The sequence below is a fragment of the Galeopterus variegatus genome, unplaced genomic scaffold (genome assembly GCF_000696425.1).
Source record: "Galeopterus variegatus unplaced genomic scaffold, G_variegatus-3.0.2 Scaffold7895, whole genome shotgun sequence".
NCBI classification, from domain to species: domain Eukaryota; kingdom Metazoa; phylum Chordata; class Mammalia; order Dermoptera; family Cynocephalidae; genus Galeopterus; species Galeopterus variegatus.
In genome coordinates, this window is record NW_007734006.1 from 20,951 (window position 1) to 41,900 (window position 20,950).

The window sequence follows — 20,950 nt, forward strand, 5'->3', positions numbered from 1 at the left end:
AGATATTACTAAATGTCCCCAGACACTGCCAAATGTCCCCTGGGGCAAAATCACCCCCAAAGGAGAACCCCTGTGGTAGAGGTTTACTTTACTTGGTGACCTACAGAGAGGCAGAGGCCCTGCAGTCCAGCCCCAGCCCCACATGGGGGTGGGGGTCAACGCTGCTCCCCTGCCTTGGTTGGCCTGTTTAAATTTTTATTAAAAAAAAAAAAACCAAGAAACTCCTACGATGCTTTTTCTATCCCCCACCCATCCTTCATTCTTCACTGCATTTCATTAAAAAGCAGGCCCTTTGGAAATAATCAAGCATTCACTGCAGATTTTGAATTATTTTGTTTTCCCTAGTCTATCATTAACCATATTTGCCTGCAAATAAGATTGATGTTTTTAAAGCTCATCTACTTGCAACCGTAGAACATAATCCCCTCCCGGGTTATTACTATCCATTTACGACATTAGGAACAGCAGGAAACCTAAACTCCAAAACCCAAATGATCTTGACATGCAAATATGTCATTTAAAAAAACCACCAACAACAACAAAGGCAGATTTCAAAGGATTTACTAGCAATAGCACTGCTGCTAACTAGACAGATCCAAGGAGTTATCCAGGCAATGGTCACAGCTGCTTCACAAGGGGACAATAAGATCGAAAGTTCTCTGCTGAGGGTCAGAAACCTTCACAAGCCAGAGCGCTTGCCTGGTGCTGGGCAGCACCAAGGCTCTGAGGAGCAGAAAGAAGCAGTTTGATACTCCACCAGCTTCCAGATGGCTTTCTACAAATGGGGGCCACAAGGTTGTTTGTGTTCATTAGTTCCCTCCTTTTCACCAAAAAGCAAATTCCTGTAAAGACTGAAAACCAGACCTTTAATACCTGCATGTATTAGATCGAGCAATGAAAAAAAAGTCAATTTCTTAGATGACTCCACTCTTTCTAGACTTCCCTTCTACCTTCTTGAGCAGGGGTCAGCAACGCTTCTAATGTCGCCCCAGCCCTGCTGCTTGCTGCCTTCTGATGATCTGGGGTCAGGGATGCCCTTACTGGCCCTTCAGGGATGAGCCAAAATGGCGCAGGGCTGCTGCAGTGAGGGAAGGATTGCTGCTGTCCTCTGCCACTACATGGCCACTGGCCCTGCTGGTTTTCCCTCCTCGGGGTCCTTGAACATTCTATTCTTTCTCGGGGGCTCCCCCTTCCCTCCCATCAGCACCTTCTCTGCTCAAGTGTCACTTTCTCAGAGAGCCTTCTCTGCCCACACTATCTAGCAAAGCCCCCTCCATCATTCCGTAACCCCTTAACCTGATTTATTTTTCTTTAAGAAGCACTTATTTCCACCCGAAGTTATGCTGCATGTTCTTTCATTTACTTGTTTCCTGTCTGTCCTCCCCCTCCCAGAACCTCAGTACTACTTGGGCCAGGAGTTTTGAGTGTCCTGCTCCTCTCTGCACCCCTAGTGGTCAGAGGGTGCCAAGCACACAGCAGGAGCTCTATCAATATTTGGTGAATGAATGAGAAATCACGAAAGAAAAACGTAGTTGACCGCCTGGGAGGCTGAGAGTCTGAGAGTTCCTGAATGGCTGCTGAGCAAGCACTTCTCTACCTGATCTTCAAGATCTGCCCCATGGCTTGGATACTTTGTCTTCAGTTTCTGCACCTATGATCATTCTCACTGTGAAATTATTCCCTCACAGTATACTGGCCCAGCCTTCAGGCTGGAGTGGGTAAGAACAGAGAGAAAACAGCCTTCTGTAGAGAACCGATGAGGTTAACACAGTCCCCTTCTAAACCATCTTGCCAAGTTTTTTTCTGAGCACCCAGTTCACCAGTCTATTTTTAGGTAACTCTAATGGTAACCTAAACAGTAAAAGCAGCCATCGCCTCATAAATGCAGGATCAGCAGGCCCCTTGCATGTATTAACTTGTCAAAATAATCACAAAAAGTACTTTTCCTTGAGATCATTAAAAATAATTAGTAAGAAAATCTTTTTTGAATAAAGAGATAAATTCGGCTGCAGGAGAAACATGCTCATTTTTTATATCCAAAAATTAAAACCCCATGCTCTTTTATAAGATCCTGGGCCTGTTGGAACAAGAAGATACATTCCATGATTGCTTTGACCCTGGAGGATTCCACTCTCCCTCCAGCCTGTGCTTCAAGACTGAGGCGGGCTGGATAACCATCTCCTCCCTGGGCGAAGAGGACGCTTTCCCCAGGGAGAGTTGCTGCCCCAATTTGGGTGTTCCACTCCTTAGCCAGCATCTGGAAAACTTTACCATTTATCCTCTGGAAGTGAACCCCTAGAAACAACTCATAAAACACACTGCCAAAAGTGTTGGTTCCTGAATTGAAGTGGCCTGGGAGCCCCCGCTGCCTCTCCACTTCCAAAGGGCTGGAGCTCTCACCTCCAGGGTTCTGGAAGGTTATAAAGATCCCCTCCTCAGTCCCCGGTCACTTTCTGGCTTCCTCACCTCTCTCTTCTTTCTAAATGCTAGAGTTTACTCATGTAAAACTTCCATTTGACTAGCACAAGTGCCTTCCTGCCTTCTCAAACCCCAATATATAAAAACCTCCTCGCTTTGCCTTCATAGAAGGCCCAAAACACTCATGTGCAAACTGGATTTGTGGGTCCAGAAAAGGCTTCTTGGGGGAAATGCCTTGCACATCTGTCCCTCATGGAAAACTGAGTTAGCCAGAGCAAGGGCAAAGTGAAGTGAGAGGAAAGTTCTAGAGCGCAAAGAGCATGTGCGATGGTGTGAAAGACACACAGAGAAAGGAAGGCTGGAGAGCTGAAACCAAGCTCAGGAGAGAGGGGAAAGAAGGAGCAAGCGACGACTCCCCCGACCAGGTCCAGGTGAGGTGCCCCTCTCATGCGCCAGTGTAGCAGCCCAAGTACCACGCCCCCCCATCCCCGTACTGGAGTCATCAGACAATAGCAGAAGCAGCAGCCAAGCACCAGCATTCCATATATGCCCCTTCCATAGGGCAGGCTCATCCTGGGCTACATCTCCCAGCCCCCTTTGCATGTGAGCAGGGTTTTGTGGTTAGTTGTCAGCAATGAAATGTGAGAGGAAGTGATGTGTACCACTTCCAGCCGAGGCATTTCAGAAGTCGACGTGCCTTCTTTTCCCCACTATCTCTTTTATTTATTTATTTATTTATTTTTTTGTCTTTTGTCTTTTTCCGTGTCCGGCAACGGATCGCAACCCTCAGTGTTGCCCCCGTACCGGACCGGGGACCGGCAACGGGATCGCAACCCTCGGTGTTGCCCCCGCGCCTTGCTCAGCCAGTGAGCGGGAACCGGTCTGTATGTGGGATCCGAACCCTCAGGCGGGAGCGCCGCCGCGCTTCCCAAGCGGCGCACTTATCCAGTGCGCCACCGGGCCGGCCCTTCCCCACTATCTCTTTTCCCTACTACCAGTTGAAGGCAGAGGACTTGTAGCCCTAGGAAATTGTGGGGACACAAGATGGAAAGAGCCTGAATCCCCAAATCACCATGTGAAGAAGAGTCACCTGCTGACCGAGAGCTCCAGCACTAGCCTGTTGTTATGAGACAGAAATAAGTTTTTTATGTTAAGCCACTAAAACTTGGAAGTTTAGTGATCACAACAGCTATTACTACCCTAATCCATAGACTAGGTAATATTTACTTATTTAATTGTAGGTAACCTACTCTAGTTGGTAGGAGTCACCATTATACCATCACCACTTAGCAAAATATGGATATTAAATAAACATTTGTTAAATGAAAATAGTCCATTTTGTTAGAAGGAGGGCTCAAATCCCAGTAAACAGAAATGTTCTTACTTTGCCATAAGGCCATCATCACACACTCACATAGACGGGTGTGCACACACACATACACACATGCACACACACATACAAATACATGCACACATACTCCTAAGATTCTGCCCCAAAGCCACAAACAGTTCATGGCCAAACCTGCCCTGTGATTCATGTGACAGCAGAGACCATCCTAGGAACCCTTTCAAGGTTCTGCTCCCCAGCATGGGTATCATACAGAGCCAAATACCGCAAGAGAAAATTGGAATAGGAAAGAAAAAGTCATCAAGAAAAATAGTCCAGATTTCTCATGATCTCACCCATGAGTCAGATTTGCGTTTGGGATAAGTAACCGAGTAGACCAGAACAGTCTGTCTGCAAGATGTTGGCTGCCAATTTCACCAGCACAGAACAGGCATACTACTTAAACTGACTTAAAAGGACAAATCTCGTGCACTTGTTTATTTTTTTCCTTAAAAAAATTCCAAGGTGAAACAGCCTCCTGTCTAAAAATAGCTCTCTTGGAAATTAAATTATAGTTTTGTTTTAAATATTGAATGCCAAGTACCTGTATCTTGCCATCTTGGACAGAGGGAAAAAGTCCGTTGGAAAAGTCTTTGCTGTGTGATCCTTAGAAAGCTGCCTCACCTCTCTGGGCCTAGATTTGCTCATTTATAAAATATGAGATTAGAATAGATGATATCTAAGCTCTTAGGAAGAAATCATTGTCAGTGAAAGGGAAACTGAATTTTTCATGTCTTGCAAGTCTTTCATATTCATGGAACTTATTCCTAGCAGAAACAGGTTTTTGTTGTTTTTGTGTGTGTGTGCTTTGTTTTGTTTTGTTTTATATAGGCAGCTTAATTTAGATGAATATATTCATCTAGGACAGAAGGTGAGGTCCAATGCACTGTAGATGAGAGGGAGTCTGTAGTAGTGACAGGCAGGGAAGAGATGATTGTTCTCAAGTAATAGGAAGTGCTATGGTCTGAATGTCTGTGCCCGCATCCCCTCAGTTGAAATCCTAACCCTCAAGGTGATGGTATGAGGAGGTAGGGTCTTTTGGGAGGTGATTAGCTCTCTTATAAAAGAGACCCAGAGAGCTGTCTTGCCCCTTCTACCATGTGAGGACTCAGCAAGAAGGCACTGTTTATTAGCTGCAGAGCCAGCCCTCACCAGACAGCAAATCTGCTGGCCCCTTGATCTTGGACTTCCCAGCCTCCAGCACTGTGAGAAATAAATTTCTGTTGTACATAAGCCACCTAATTTATGGTGTTTTTGTTACAGTGACCCAAAAGGACTAAGACAGGCAGTATGTGGATTACAGAGCTCCAGCTGTGTGTCAAAACATTTTCTTCTTTTACAGATAAGAGGGTACTTCAAAAAATTCATGGAAAAATAGAATTAAAAGATAATATGAATCTTTCCATGAATTTTTTGAAGTACCCTCGTAAAAGAGACTTTAAGAATTACTAACTGCAAGTGCTTCCTTCTAAGTGTGGGGAAACTAGGATCCCAAGAGGCTGGCTACCTTGTCTAGACTCCCAAAGCTAAAGAAAGACAATGTCTGGATTAGAACCCGGGGTGCTAGCTGCTGGTCCCCCAGGAGTCCTCCCTCTGCCACCAGCCTCCTCCCCTCTCTCCTTTTGCACCTTGTGCAGTTACAACATTTACATTTTTGCTCCTGAACCTCTCTGGAAAAAGGACTTATAAAGGAGCTGGTTATTTCTATCTTGGGAATTGTTGCTGGATTTTGATTACCCGCAGGCTAAGAAAGCTCTCTGAGTATTCGAACAAAAAGGTTGGGATCAGGTGAAAGATGGAGAAAGTAACCATATGCCTTACAGTGTGTAAGAGGATAAGTTCTTAGCATTCTGAGGATGGCAGCTGACAAGTGCTATAAAAATAACCACTCGCTGGTTATCTGCAAGTCGAGTCTCTTAGCTTGGATTTCAGATCCTTGGTTCGACTATCCCCTTGGACTCCTTTCTCCCACCAGTTACAATCCTAGGCCGACTGCCTCTCCGTTTTGATGCTTATCTGCTGTTTTAATCAGACGTCTGGTTCCTACCAGGGCAGTGTATTAGAAGCGAAAATTAAAACAAGGTCAATATTTGCTTATATATTCTTTCTATACCTCAAGCCAGTTTCCCCGCAATATATGGCATCTCTCTTTCTTTCAAGTTTGTAAAAGAAAACCCAGGATTGACCTCCTCAGCATCTGTCACACAGCAGGCTACTATTTTAGCAGCAGCCCAGAACCACAGAAGCTTGCAATATATGGCATCTCTCTTTCTTTCAAGTTTGTAAAAGAAAACCCAGGATTGATCTCCTCAGCATCTGTCACACAGCAGGCTACTATTTTAGCAGCAGCCCAGAACCACAGAAGCTAGGACCTGCATTTAATTAAAAGCCATTCTAAGTAAGTGGAAGAATTAACCCTTTCTCATTTATTTCTTTCCAAGCCTCTGAAAACTGGAGGTGGTGGCTTATGAAGAAAATTGCATTGATTATTAAGATTATGTGTTATAATAATAAACTATCTGTAGAAATGCAGGGGAAGGATAATATGCCAATAAATATTTAAGGAAAACATAGGCTCTGAATTTATTTAAGTTCTGAATCAAAAAATTGCTCCCTTCTATTATATGCAGAGGTTTAATTGTACCAATGAAGATATATAGCTGACTGCACTCTATTGAAATAAAGTTTGTCTCTAATGCCAAATGCAAGGCAGTGGCTTACCAGAACCAGTGGGCTTTTGGGAACACCAAGTCTCCTTTGGAAGTCCGACCACTCAGCTGGCTAACCACTGACAACGCAGCAAGGTCATCTTAGGAAAATTACTTGGCCCTCTGAGCTTCTGTTTCCTCATCCATACATGGGGGCTAATAATTGAATAGAAAGCTTAAATGAGATGATGTAGATAAAGCATGCAGGAGGGGCTCATTAGGTACTGAATTAAATCTCAAGGTTGGTAGAGGCACTAGAAGTCTCCCAGCCCAGCCTTACAACTTCAGTTCCAGCCTCTGCTTGATGCCTGCAGTGAAAGGAAACTCACAACCTCTCAAGGCAGTCCATGCCACCTTGAGACAAATATAATGGATAGAAAAATTTTCCAACATGGGGCTGTATCTCTTCCCCTTAATTTCAGTGCTATGGCCCTTCTTTTGGCTTCTGGACCAGAAATGGAAATAAGTCTTAGCAGTCCTGTACAAGAAAGCCAATGAAATACTTTATTTATTTGGTCATCCAATGGACAGATAGTAGCTGAAACTTCTGTGCACAAGTATACACACAACGGTAGAGAAGTGAGGGATGAGTCCAGATTTCTCCTTTGGGAGGCTGTTTGAGCAGGGATGCCATTGCCATAGGGAGCAGAGGAAGAGGAGCAGGTTTGTATGGAGAAAATGGTGAGCTTGGTCTGGGACATGTTTCTTTGGAGTAGCGGAGGGTCGCCCACATGGAGGTAGATACTGCACATGTGAATTCAGAGCTCAGGAGAAGGGGTGGGGCTAGAAGTACAGCCATGGGAATGGGCAATTACATAGTGGCTAATGATGTGGCTGAAATTGCACTGGAGGAGCGGGGGTGGGAGGAGGAAGGAGAGCATTGGCTTAAGAGACAATGAATAAAACCCAATCAACAAAGGTAGAGGGCGTAGGGCTGTTACCACAGTAAATGAAAGGCTCCATGGAGACGAGTGCGAAGAGAAGACCAAGTATTATTTAAAGAGGCAGGAGCAGAACCAGGAGAGAAGGGGTGTCAGGGAAGCCAGGAGGACAGTGCTTCCCAAAAGAGGAACAGGTCAGCAGTGTCAGCTGAAGAGAGGTTGACAAGCTTCCGCTGGATTTCCACGCAGAGGCCTACAGGTGCACACGGTGGTGACACTTCAGCGGGGGGTTGGGAGCAGAAACCAGACCGCACAGACCACTGAGGAATTAATGAGAGATTAAAGAAGTAAAAAAGCCACCACACATCAATTTTTCAAGTAACCTGGTTGTTAGGGATATAAAGACAATGGGGTCTTAGTTCAAGAGGGGGAGGTTTAGACATGGTGGAAAGGAAATGCAGACACTGAGAGGTTAAAGACAAGGGACAGGGACACGCACACTGATCAGATACGGTGGCTGCAGAAGCAGGAGGAACAGGAAATCCTTCTCAGAGGCAGGAGGGAAAGAGTGCAGGCTGGATGTGGAAACAGGTAGTTTGTGAGGGAGCAGGACTGAGGGAGTTTCCACTGATTCTGTGTGAAGAAAACTGACAGGGAGGGACAAAGTGCGGCAGGGGTCTGGGGTCCTGTAGACAGACTGTCCACCTGTCTGCCACCGTATGGGTCTGATGAGTTCAGACACCATTATTCTGCAATTGCACCAATCCCAATAGCTGCGTGATTTTTTTCTTTTGTAGAAATGCTTAGAAGGCAGGACATAGGGGCAGAAAATGCAGGTGGTTGAACTAACTTGGTGTAGAGATTTTGAGGATGGGGGCAGCTAGAGGAAAGGAGAAAGGGAGGTTAGAGGATTGGCAAAGGAGCAGATAAAGTGATGGTGGTGAGGGGTATGGGCTGGAAAGGGAAGGACCTGGAAGGCAGCTATTATCTTTCCTGCAAATCTCTCCCACTAACTTTCCCATCTTGGACCTTCCACCAGGTGTTGCCCAGAGCAGCACACAACAGTTTAGATGTGTGGAAATAGTGCAGAGGTCAACCCTGTTTCTGGGCTCCTCACACCTGGAATTTACCTTGATTTAAGAGTCACATCACAGTGTCAATGCACTGTGATTACATAATCTAATGAACTGCCTAAATCCTTTACACCAAGGCTGCTGTTCAAACAGCCTCCTGACCATCCTATAATAAATGCAGTTGGTTTTACCGGACCGAAGTGCAGGACCTTCACTTGAGCCCCTTGGCAGACTTTTGAAAGACTTGGCTCATCCTGTAAGTCTGTTCAGATTCTGATTTTGGTGTGAAATGAGGTCACTATGTTTCCCAGATCTGGGTCATGAGCAAATGGGAGAAACATGTCATCCATGTCTTTATTCAAGTCATTGATAAAAATGAACAGGAGCAAGATAAAGCCAGAGGCAGAACTGTGCCTGATTCTCACTTTCTGGAACCCTCTCTCTGGATGGACACCAATCCATCAGCTCCTTTGTACAGGCATTTAGCTTGACAGCTACAAATCTCCACGTGCTGCTACTGTCCAGTCCACATTGCTCCATCTCGCCCAGAGAGACGTGACAAGGGACTATCCAAACACCCTGCTGAACAGTATGGATACACTATGTCAACAGCTTTCCCATGATATACGAGTCTAGTAACCTTACCCTCACTGGGTAAAAACACAATGCGCTTTTCTTTGCTGTGCCTTATATACCTACAACCAGATGGAAATCGGTTTATGACATTTTGCAGCTTTATGACATTTCCTGTCTCACCATGACATCACTTTTCCCCAAGCTTCAAAAGGCCATCAAGGTGTTAAGAACTTAATTTCTAAACCTTCCTCCTACTCCAAGGTATCACATTACCTGATCTCCCAGGCCACTGAAATGAAGAATGTCAACTTGATAATGAGACAATAATAGAAAAGCCACTACTTTGAATAGAAAGAGAGAGAGACAAAGGCCCTCTAGAGTGGCCCCTGCACCCTCTTTTAGAGGTTCCTCTTGGCAGCTCCTAAAAGGCTGTTTAAATTTTATTTCTTTGAATCCGATTTTGAAAATAAAGCCACATGTGATCGTATCTGAGCTCTCTTGAGTGTGCCATTTTCAAACAGGGTACTGAAATCTTGGGATTTTTTTTTTTCTTTTGGTAGGGAGGTGGCACTGGCTGGTTTGGGGATCTGAAGCCTTGACCGATGTTTCAAGACTGTGCTATAACCAGCTGAGCTAACCAGCCAGCCCATGAAACCTTTGGATTTTAAATCTTACAAGCTATGTATTTGGTTGCTTTAAAAAATAATTAAAAAATGAGAATGATACGGATCAACAATAAACTAGAGTGGAAAATGCCAGGGTGTTTATGAAGGGTATAATCCTTAATTATGCCAAAAGTGACATTCCTTCCCCTCGGCAACGTTTCTTAGATGCTGCCAATACATTAAACAAGAGGATTTTAACCCACCCATCAACATCCGCTTACTGCCTGCTGCTGGTGACACAGAGATGAAAGGGATGGCCTGGTGCCCTCGGAGAGATTACAGTCTAGTCTGGGAAGGAACGAAGAAAAGCAAAGACGCCTTCACTAAAAGGTTCACCAACTGGACAGTAAATGAATGTGCCGGGTGTTCTGGGAGAGGCTGCCAGCCAGGGAAGGAGGGAAGGAAGATTTGTCAGAGGAGTGACACTTCACTGGGTCTTGAGGGATGCACAGAACTTAGACAGTGGGCAGAGGGACATTCTGAGTGGGGGTATGGAATAAATGTATATAGCCCATTTAGGCAAATGAAGTTAACTAGGCAGATCCAAATGCCCTCCCACTTTTCAAGTACGACGACGGATATTCAACTGGGAAATTAACAAAGAACACACTTGACTCTACAATATAGGGTCGATGCCTCCCTATCAAAGTGCAGCCAAGGTCATACAGAGATAAATGTCCACTACATCCACTCGAACAAGTTGCTCCAATTAAACACTAATATGCTATCATACACAGCACAAATTTCATTAACACCATCCACTGCAATTTGAGACTAATAGATTTTCTAAGAATGCAACAACGTATGCCACAGAGATAAAATCCCATGAAGGAAAAAAACAAAAACAAAAACCAGAGTTCAGGTCATGAAGCGGTGGTTTGCTGGCTTGGCTTCACTTTAGAATCACCTGGGGAGCTATCAAAATATACTAATGCTTAGACTGTACCTCATACCAATTAAATCACAATCCCTGAGGCATCAGTTTTCATATTGAAAATACCAGTGATTCTAATTCATTCTCTCAACAAATATTTTCTGAATGCCTGCTATAAGCCAAGCATTGTTCAAAGTGTTGGTGACACAACAGTGAACCAAATAAGACACCCCTCCAAAAGAGTACCTTTATAGATTTTACATTGTAATGAAGAGGAGCAGGCAGAAAAACAAATTGTCAGTGAAATATATAATATATGTTTTAAAAACTGACAATGTGCTAAGGAGAAAATAAAGCTGAGAAGGGGGTTGTGAAGTCTTGGGTTGGGTTAGGGTGGCACAGAAGACTTCACTGAAGGTGACATTTGAATGAAGACCTGAAGGAAGTGAGGGAGAGCTCAGGTACATGAAGGAAGAGCATTATAGGCAGAGGGAACAGCAGGCGTGACAGCCCTGAGGCAGAAGCACGCCAGTGACATGGAGCTGAGAGGGAGAGCACTAGGGACGACATCAGAGGGGGAAGGAAGGGAGGGGCGAGGCCAGCACGTGCGTGGAAGGCTATGCGATGAGTTTGGCTTTATTCTGCATGAGATGGGAAGCTACTGGGAAAGCCTGAGCAGAGAAGTGACATTAAATGATTTACATTTTACTAGAATCATTTTGGCTGCTCTGTTGAGAATAGACTATAGGGGCAAAGGGGAACAATAGCAATTGGGAGACTCCCAAAATTGTCAAACTGAGAGATGAGGACAGCTTGGATAGAGGAGAAGTGATGAGCAATGGTTAGGTTCTAGGTATATTTTAAAGAACCAGAGATGAAACATCTGGAAGGTGCAGGGTGGGAATCAGGACCTCAGTTTTAGATGTTAAAGTATGAGATGATGTTCAGCAGAGATGTCAAGCAGGTAATAACACACGTAAGCAGTATGAGATGGAGACACACTGGTGGGAGTTCTTGGCTTACGGATGGCAACTAAAGCCATGAGAATGACTGACATCAGACAGTAATTGCAGGAAGAAAAGACAAGGCATACAACTACTGAATCCTAAGCCCTCTAGCATTATTAAGAGGTCAGGGAAAAGAGCAGGCAGCCAAGAAAACTAGGAAGGAATGCTGGCTGGTACACGAGGAGGAACACCTGCAGAGCATGGTACCCAGACAGCCAAGGTAAGGAGCATTTCAAAGATAAGGGAGGGATGAACTGTAGTGTGTCACCTGCTTTGTCAAATGCTTTAAGAGATCAAGTAAAAGGCTCAGAATTGATCCTTAGATTTAGCAAATGAGGATTTCATTAGCGACCTTGATAAGAGGAGTTTGTAAGGTACAGTAGGTTAGAGGATCAACTTCTCCAGGGGTTCATGTTCTTCTGGACTAAGCTTAAAACATATATTAAATGCCTATCTCCCCTACTAGAATCTAAGGGTCTAGCACATAATAGGTCTCAAATAAATATGTGATTTATGAATGAATGAGTGAATGGGACTGAATGACTGCACAAGTGTGATGTTCTTTACATAGTTAATGAAATCATTTTCAATGATCAGTGTGTAAAATGGAAATCTTTCCACTTGGAAAAAAAAATTGTTGATGGAAGGATACCCTTATGACGCTTTTATCAGAAGATTCATCTTCCTATACTTCCTAAGTCATAATTAGCACTGCCTCAGATTTCCTATTTCCTCCATGAGATTAATGTTTCTGAAGGACAGGACCATTTCAGACTATGGCGATCTTCATGGATTAGCTGTAAGTACAGTCCAAGTTCTTTTCTCCCACCCAGACATGCCAGTCTGACAGTAAATTTCATTCATTTGAAAAACCTCCATGAAGGGTCTCCTATGGTTCAGGCACTGCTCTAGATGCTTGAGTCATAGCATCAAACAGGATTTAATATCTGCCTGGAAGAACTTTCCAGCCTAGTGTTTCTGACCCACAGCTGACATCAACTCAAGAAATGACTGTGCCTTGGGGCCGGCCCGGTGGCACACTGGATAGTGCGCTGCTTGACCTTTCCGAGCCAACGTTTCCTCATCTGAAAAATAAGAATAACTGGGAACAGTGTCTAAAATGCTTTAAGTGCTCAATTTGTTCAACAGGTATTTATTGAGGCTCTGTTACATACCAGGTACTGTCATGCACACTTGAGACACGAACAAGACAAGGTCTTCGCTTTAATGGAGCTTACATTCCAACAGGTAAGAGATGATAAAATCAAAGACTTTATTTCAAAAAGAACAGGAGTCATACGATAGACTGTCTATGTGTCGCCATTTTACATGACGTGTTCATGGAGAAGACGTGGGCGAAGACCTGGGGAAGGAAGCAAGCAGTAGAAGGCCTTGATCTCGGACCAGAACTTGGTGTGTTCCAGAACCGAAAGGAGAGGGCCTATGGACAGACGGCGAGAGCAACGTGTGGTAAGGGAGCAAGTCATGGGAGAGGTGGGTTGGGGCAAGGGCTTGGACTGTACGCAAATGGCAAAGAGAAATCCCCAGTTTAAAACTGTTTGTGACATAATTTGATCTATGTTTTTAAAAAACCCTTCTGAATTAGGGGGAGGAAGGGAGAAATAGAGCACAGAGGGTTTTTAGGGCAGTTAATATTCTCTGTGTGATACTTGTTGGTGTATATGTTATTATAATTTGTCCAAACTCATAGAATGTACAATACCAAGAGTGAACCGTAATGTAAACTATGGACTTTGGGTGATAATGATGTGTCAATGTAGGTTCATCCATTGCAACAAATGCACCACTCTGGTGGGGGATGCTGATAATGGGGAAGGCTGTGCATGTGTGGGGCAGAGAGTATATGGGAAATCTCTGTACCTTCCTCTCAATTTGGCTGTGGACCTAAAACTGCTCTAAAAAGAAATACATTATTTTTTTTAAAAAAGACCTCTCTGGCTGCTCTGAGGAGAAAGGATCAGGGGTCAAGAATGCCCTCAGGAGGCCCAGTTAGAAGATGACTGCAGCAGGGGTCCAGGGACAAGATGACAGTGACTTTCATGAGGGTGGCTGCTGTAGAGGTGGGGAGAGGAGGGTAGACACTGGAGGAAGGGCCAGCAGGCCTTATTCATGGATTTAGATGCAAAGCGAGAGGGAAAGAGGAGAATGAAGGGTGGTTTCTAGGTTTTGGGGTTGAGCCTTGGGTGGATGGTGGTGCCATTTACTGAGATGGGAGGAGAGGGAAAGAACTAGTTTGAAGGAGAAACAGGAAGGATTTCATTTTGGTTGTGTTAGGGTTGAGACTCATGGGGCACATGAGTCTGGACCTCAGTGGAGAGGTCAAGGCTGGAGACATAAATTTGGAGGGCAACAGCACACAGATGGTAGGTAAAGTCTTGAAATAGTTGAGATCTCCCTGGTGGGGAGAATAACCAGAGAAGATGACCCAACATCATGTCCTGGGGTAACATTTTCAACACATCTGTTATCAGCATCTTCTTATCCTTTCATTGACCCACTCATCCTGCAACCCATTCATACCATAAACAATCACTGAGCACATTTACTGAGAGGCAGCAGACAGCAGGGTACAGAATACAGGCTCTAGAGCCAGGCTGCTGCTGTACTTATATCCCAGTCCCACCAAGTCCTAGCTGTATGACCTCAAAGAATTTGCTTAACCACATTGCACGGCCATTTCTCTATCTGCAAAAGGGGATGCAGTGGTTTGAACGGTGGATCCCAAAACCTGTGAATGTGATCTTATTTGGCAAAAGGGTCTTTGCACCAAGTCCTAGCTGTATGACCTCAAAGAATTTGCTTAACCACATTGCACGGCCATTTCTCTGTCTGCAAAAGGGGATGCAGTGGTTTGAACGGTGGATCCCAAAACCTGTGAATGTGATCTTATTTGGCAAAAGGGTCTTTGCGGATGTAATATATTAAAGATCTCAACATGGGATTATCCTGGATTATCTGAATGGCCCTAAATCCCACGTCCTTATAAGAGACACACAAAGTGTGCCATGCAGACATGAGAGATGGCTTGGACACAAAGAGGAGAAAGTGATGTAAAGACACAGGCAGAGACTGGAGTAGAGCAGCCTCAAGAAATATTGACAGCTACCAGAAGCTGAAAGAGATGTGAAGGATTCTCCCCTAGATCCTCCAGAGGGAGCAACGGCCCTGCCAGCACCTTGACTTCTGGCCTCCAGAATCGTGAGAATAAATTTCTGTTGTTTAAACCACCAAGTTTGTGCTCATTTCTTATGGCCGCCCTAGGAGTAATAACAGTATGCACCTCATCGGGTTGTCGTGAGAATTAAATGACTTAATATGTATAAAGTGTTTAGAACAGGGCCTGCCAAACAGTGAACACTCAAACAATTTTAATTTTTACCCTGTGCTGAGCATTATGCTAGATCCTCAAGAGTACAGGAAAAGGCAGCTCATCTTCACAGATCCTCAAGATAAACGTGGTGTCCAGGAAGCTGCAGGTGAGGGACCAGAAGGTGGGAAGGGTGCTCAGGTGCCATGTGTGTCTCCCAGGTGCCCCAAATTGCTAACCACTGCTCTACAGCAGTCACCAATAAAGAAATCAATAAGCCTTCCATCTGCTCGGGTTTCTAAGGATGAGCGGTAGGTTCAGAGGGTTAACACAGTCCTTTACGGTCCCTTCCTCTCCTTGTGCCTTCTCACTGCCTGCTCTCTCAGGAGAGTCCATGCTGATGATGACACTTGGAGTACATTTTCTGGGGACAGCTGTCTCTTCTTTTAGCCTAATGATATTGGGAATAACGGTGACCAGGGTGGGGGAGCTGTGGAGAGTGGGCAGAGGCAAACTATGGCCAATTTTCTATGCCAAGTGATTTTGTAATAAAATTTGCATGGTAGCTTTAGCATTGGAAGTTAGTTTTCTTCACCAGGAGACTCATATAGCACAATCTAGTTTTACCCAAATCTTTATAAAATACACTGTGCCAAAAACGGGGGGCATGGCGGGGGGGGGGCAAGAATCCAACTGAAACACAGCTAAAAGCAGACATTTTATGTGTCCATTGGCCAACACACAAAAAAATGTAAAAAGTTTATTGACATCTTGCTTTATTAAACTTGGCTCCATTTTCATCTTCTGAAGTGGAGAAAAAGAAACATTCCAACACCACCTGCATGCAAACATAAGTAGTTGCGGATCCACTTAATGTTCATGGGGTGGAGGGTCAGGCTGTTGAGACACTTCTGGTAGCCGAGTCACTGGAACTCTTCAGGGGTGAAGGGCATTACTGGGTGTTCAAATTGTGTGCACCAACCCGAGATACTATGGCTAACCTGAAATACACTTGCCTCTCCACTCTCTAGAAACAGAGTCTAATGGGATGTCGGAATTACAGTGACATCCCAGGATTTGCAAACAGGACAAGGCACATTCACTTTACACAGGTATCTGAAAAGTGCTGGCCTTTGGCGAGAGACAAAAGAGTCGGTGTTTATTCTGTCTTCCCCCTACATATTCCAAGATCTCCTTAGGAGTGACTGTAGCCAGACAGGCCCCCAGGGGCACAAAGCTCCCTGGCACCCTCCCACCTCCCACCAGCTTCCTCTAGAAGCCTAGAGGCTGCTGGTGTGAGGCAGCCGAATTCTCTACCACCATCCCCCTTTTGAGTATGCCATGATCCAAAATTATCACCCTCGTCCCAGCATAACTCCTACTGCCTTAGTGGGCAGGTCCCAGCCAGGAAACTGACTTTGGATTTCCATAGCACTCAGTATGCCCCCTGCTCACTTTAGGAATCCTATTCCACATTGTATGAGTGCCGCCTTTATTTTTAGCAAAGCAGATGATCACTCTGCTGAGGCCAGGACAACAGAGTGTCTGTGTTTTAACTTGGATGATCCGGTTGAAGTAGCAGAGTTAAAGTCTAGTGCTTGCAAAACCAAGTATTAGAGGTGTCCAAGTGTTGATAAAAATGAGACCAGGAGTGGCTCAGCTCAAATCCTGCTAAAATACCTGAAAGAACCCAGTCTGGGGCATCTGTTAAGGCCCAAATATACCATGAAAGCATCCCTCTCAGGAAGTTGTTCAAATATCACAGATCCTATCTGGAATGAGCTAAATTTACTTCGACCTGAAGACAGGGATTGGACTATGCTTTTTCAAGGACTTGCAGATCCTTAAGAGTTTCTGATTTTTAAATCCTCCTGTGGATATCTAGGCATTTCAGGCTGCTTCAGAAAACAAAATTTCCCCCATCTCCTCGCTATTATTTCATTCAGCGCTTCCAACAATAGTGTGTGCAGAATTAGTCCTCTTTGCTGTAAAGTCATTTCCCCCAATGCTGCTTCTCTAAAACCTTTTCACATGTCCTAGAATGCTTGATGAGCCACAGAAATGTTTTATAACCTAAAAACAAATAATCCAAGAATAACTTAATCAGCCAGATGTTCAATGCTGTCTCATTCCATTAAGCTGCTTCATAAACAGAGTTCATAATCTTAAGTTCCTGCCTTTCTGCAAGTTAACAGCCCAGCCACTGTTCATTCAGAATGTTCAAGGGATCTTCAAAAAGTTCATGGAAAGATTTGTATTAACTTTTAATTATATTTTTCCATGAACCTTTTGGAGTTCCCTCATATTCATGTAGGTAATGCATGCACGGAACAGCTGGGACCTCTCAGGATGGGGACTGTTCCCTGGCCCTATCGAGAATGTGGGGTGGAGAAGATGCTGTTGGCATCTGAGAGAGGCCACAGCCAGGGGCAGGCCTCTTCCTGGAGCTGGAGAGACCTAAAAGACAAATGTGCCTTCTCCACACACTTAGTGCCTTAACAAGCCATCTCTTGGCTCGGCTGCCTTATCAGACCACAAAGGGCCTCTTCAGCTATTGAGTTTTCAAACGGTAAATGCTCCCAGTGTTTTCCTGAACCTATTTGTAAACAGAACGCAGAACTCTTGAGCTCACAGACAATCAGACTGAATCAGATGACCTACCTGGCTTCAAATGATCCTTCTCCCTGGAACCCAGGAGAAATGTATTCTTTCCCAATCCCATCTTGTAGAAATCCCATTTCTAGAATATGCATATTATGAGATCAAGAATTTAAAATTCTTAAATACCATAAAAGGATCCATCATTTTATATGCAACATATGCATGAGTCCAAAGCACAACATAATCTAGACGTAGACCACCCAGCTAGAAAATAAAGAATAACCTGAGAAAACGTTTCTATACTTGTACTTCCCTAAAAAACATTCTTTGCATTTCCTCCAAAATTCATTTATTTTGGCACATATCTATTGAGTGTTTAGTAAATCAAGTTGAGTGCTCCTTTGCTTCCCCTCTTCACTAAGAAGTGAGAATACTTATTTAATCTAAGTATAGCCAAAGGCCCATCAATAAAACCAAAGGGATATGCAGATTTTCAATTCTTCCTCCCCACCTGCATCTTGTGCCATTTGCCATTGAAAGACAACGATTCCCCAGATCAAGCAACTGTAGATTGTGATTCTAGTTCCAGTGGTCCAATGGGTGAGGCGCTCTGCTTTTCCGGGCCTCAGCATCCTCAAATGAAGGAATTGGGAAGTCTGAACGCATCGTCCCCTCCCAGGCAGAGGACAGGGGTAGCCTATCTGGGCAACTGCATCTTTGCATAAGAGAGGGAAGTGAAACACAAGTCTTAGCGGTAGCCACTGCAGCTAGCCAACAGACAGACAGACAGACAGGCAGACATCCTGAAAGATGCGTTAAGGTGGGAACAGGGAGGCCAGACTGCTAGAGGAGGCCAAAGCTTTTCACATAAAACGGAAAGAAAGCTTCTGTGAGTCTGCTAAAAAGTTCTGCCTTCTACGTCTAACTGGGCTCTCACTGACTTTGGTGAGAGGTTTATTCATTTCCCACCACGCTATTCCAAAGGACCACTAGGTACCAGACACTGTCACTGAGGGACCGGCATGCACACCTCAGCACCTCCTTTATTCCTCCTCCGGCCAACCCTGTGCAGTAGCTGTTACACCAGTAACACAGGCACAAACGGAGGCTCCAGAATTTCAAAGTTCTCTGCAGTGCTTGGATTCCAGCCAAAGTCTCTAACCCCAATTCAGGAATCCTGCCTTTCCCTCTTGGCTGCCTCAGTTGTGCCAGGCGCCGGGTTCACCTCCCCTGCCAGCAGCACTCAGCCCCGGCCCTCACGCCCCCAGTCTCACCAAGGGCCCTCCAGCTCTCAGCAGCTGCCGCCCCGCTGCACTGCGGGCAGCGCTCTCCAGCGCCTCACCCCACCCCGGCCGCCCTCCTGCCTTCCAGGGAAGCAGACGCCAGCTTTCTCGTTCCCTGCACTCGCTCTTCGTTGTCCCTGGCCTCTCCTCCCCAGCCACCCCTCACCTTGCTTCTCCATCCTCTCCCCCTTCTCTTTGGTTTACCAGACACGCCTGGGAGGGACAATCAGGGGACTCTCATGAATAAACCTTCCCTCAAGGGCCAGAGCATGGCTCACTCGGGAGAGTGCGGTGCTGACAACACCAAGGCCACAGTTTGGATCCCATATAGGGATGGCCGTTCGCTCACTGGCTGAGCGTGGTGCTGACAACACCAAGCCAAAGGTTAGGATCCCCGTACCGGTCATCTTTCAAAAAATAAAAAAATAATAAATAAATGAACCTTCCCTCAATCTCGGGAGAGTGCGGTGCTGACAACACCAAGGCCACAGTTTGGATCCCATATAGGGATGGCCCGTTCGCTCACTGGCTGAGCGTGGCGCTGACAACACCAAGCCAAAGGTTAGGATCCCCGTACCGGTCATCTTTCAAAAAATAAAAAAATAATAAATAAATGAACCTTCCCTCAATACTACCACCCCCTCAAAATACTCTCTGGATTATTCTTAACCAGCACACTTCTGGATCTAGTGTCCACACCCCCAGTTTCACTGTCTTGGCCATCACTTTCTCCTACATCCCTTGCAAGCTGATTTCTGCCACCATCATTTACAGACACCGTTGTCAGGCTCTGCCAGTGGCCTTTTCCTATCATCCTCCGGGTGTCCCTGCCCCCCCCCAGCTCCCTCCCTCGTGGGCTTGCCTGCCTAGCTCTTCCTCCCCCTGAAACACAACTCTGTCCTCATCATCCTACTGGGTACTGTGGGGACACTTCTGAGGGCAGAAGAAAGAGGTTAAAAACTGTCCAGTCTGCAAGTTCATCGCCATAAAGAGATTCAGCCTCTCTTTGGATTTGGTCCTGACCTTTTGTGGGTTCGTCTTCTTTGGGATTTTCTCCTTGTGGTTAGTGCAGGAGGAAGGACTTGGGGACACCTGCCAATAGAGATGCTCCCACCACCATGGTCTGAGTCACTCAGGCTCACATGATCTGGGCCAAGGGAATATCCAGAGCTCTGTTGTCTTGTCCAGCCCACCAGTCCCAGAGCTTCCCAGTTAGGGTTCAGACAACACCCTAGAGTACAATCAACCTGGACAGTGGGGGTCTGGAGTGTTCCTCTGTTTATCTTCCTTTCTAACCTAAGGAAGTTGATAGGCAACTGTTCCAGGCCCTATCTGGACATGAATAAGATAAAGTCTTAGAGAATCAGGCCCCAAGCAATGCAACAAGTGTGCTAACAGTAAGACAAAGGGATGGTCCAAAAAGTGGCAGAAATTCGGTGCAAGAGGCCCTCGAGCTGGATCTTGAAGAGTAAGACGCAGTTCCTCAGGAGGACCAGGGAGAAAGGAAATTCTAGGACTGCTCCCCTGTCACTGCCACCCACTAAAAACAGCTTTGTAAAGGCAGAGAGCAAGGCAAGTCAGGAGGTCTATGCTGTGTGTGTGTGTGTGTGTGTGTGTGTATTGGGGGCCTTAGCAAGAGAGAAGTTTGAGTGTTTGAAGAGTCACATAGGATTTGGAATTTATCCCACATGTCCTGGGAACCACTGATAAGTTTTACAAGGAGAGGTAATCATGGACCCCGGTGACAAGTTAGGTGTAGAAGGAGTGAGAAAGAGAAGTCTGGAAGGATTTCACCAGGTTTCTGGTTTGTCGCATGTTAAAGTTCCACACACCCTATTTCAGTCCACTGTGCACTGATACTCACAACCCGCACGTGATCTTTGTTTCTTCTCTCACTTCAAGTCCAACCAGTGCCCACGCTTCAAGTCCACAGCTGATGAGTCTGTCCTTTCTTCCTAACCCGCTGCCACCCACCAGCTCAAACCTTCATTACCTCCCCCAGCATCTCATTATAAAAACCTTCTCTCTAGATTCCTCTCCTCTCGTCTCTCCCCAATCCCATTTTTTTTCTGCAAGAGATCAGATTAATCACTCAGAAGCACATATCTGATCATGACAGTCCCTTGCACGAAATACCCAAGAACTAAGT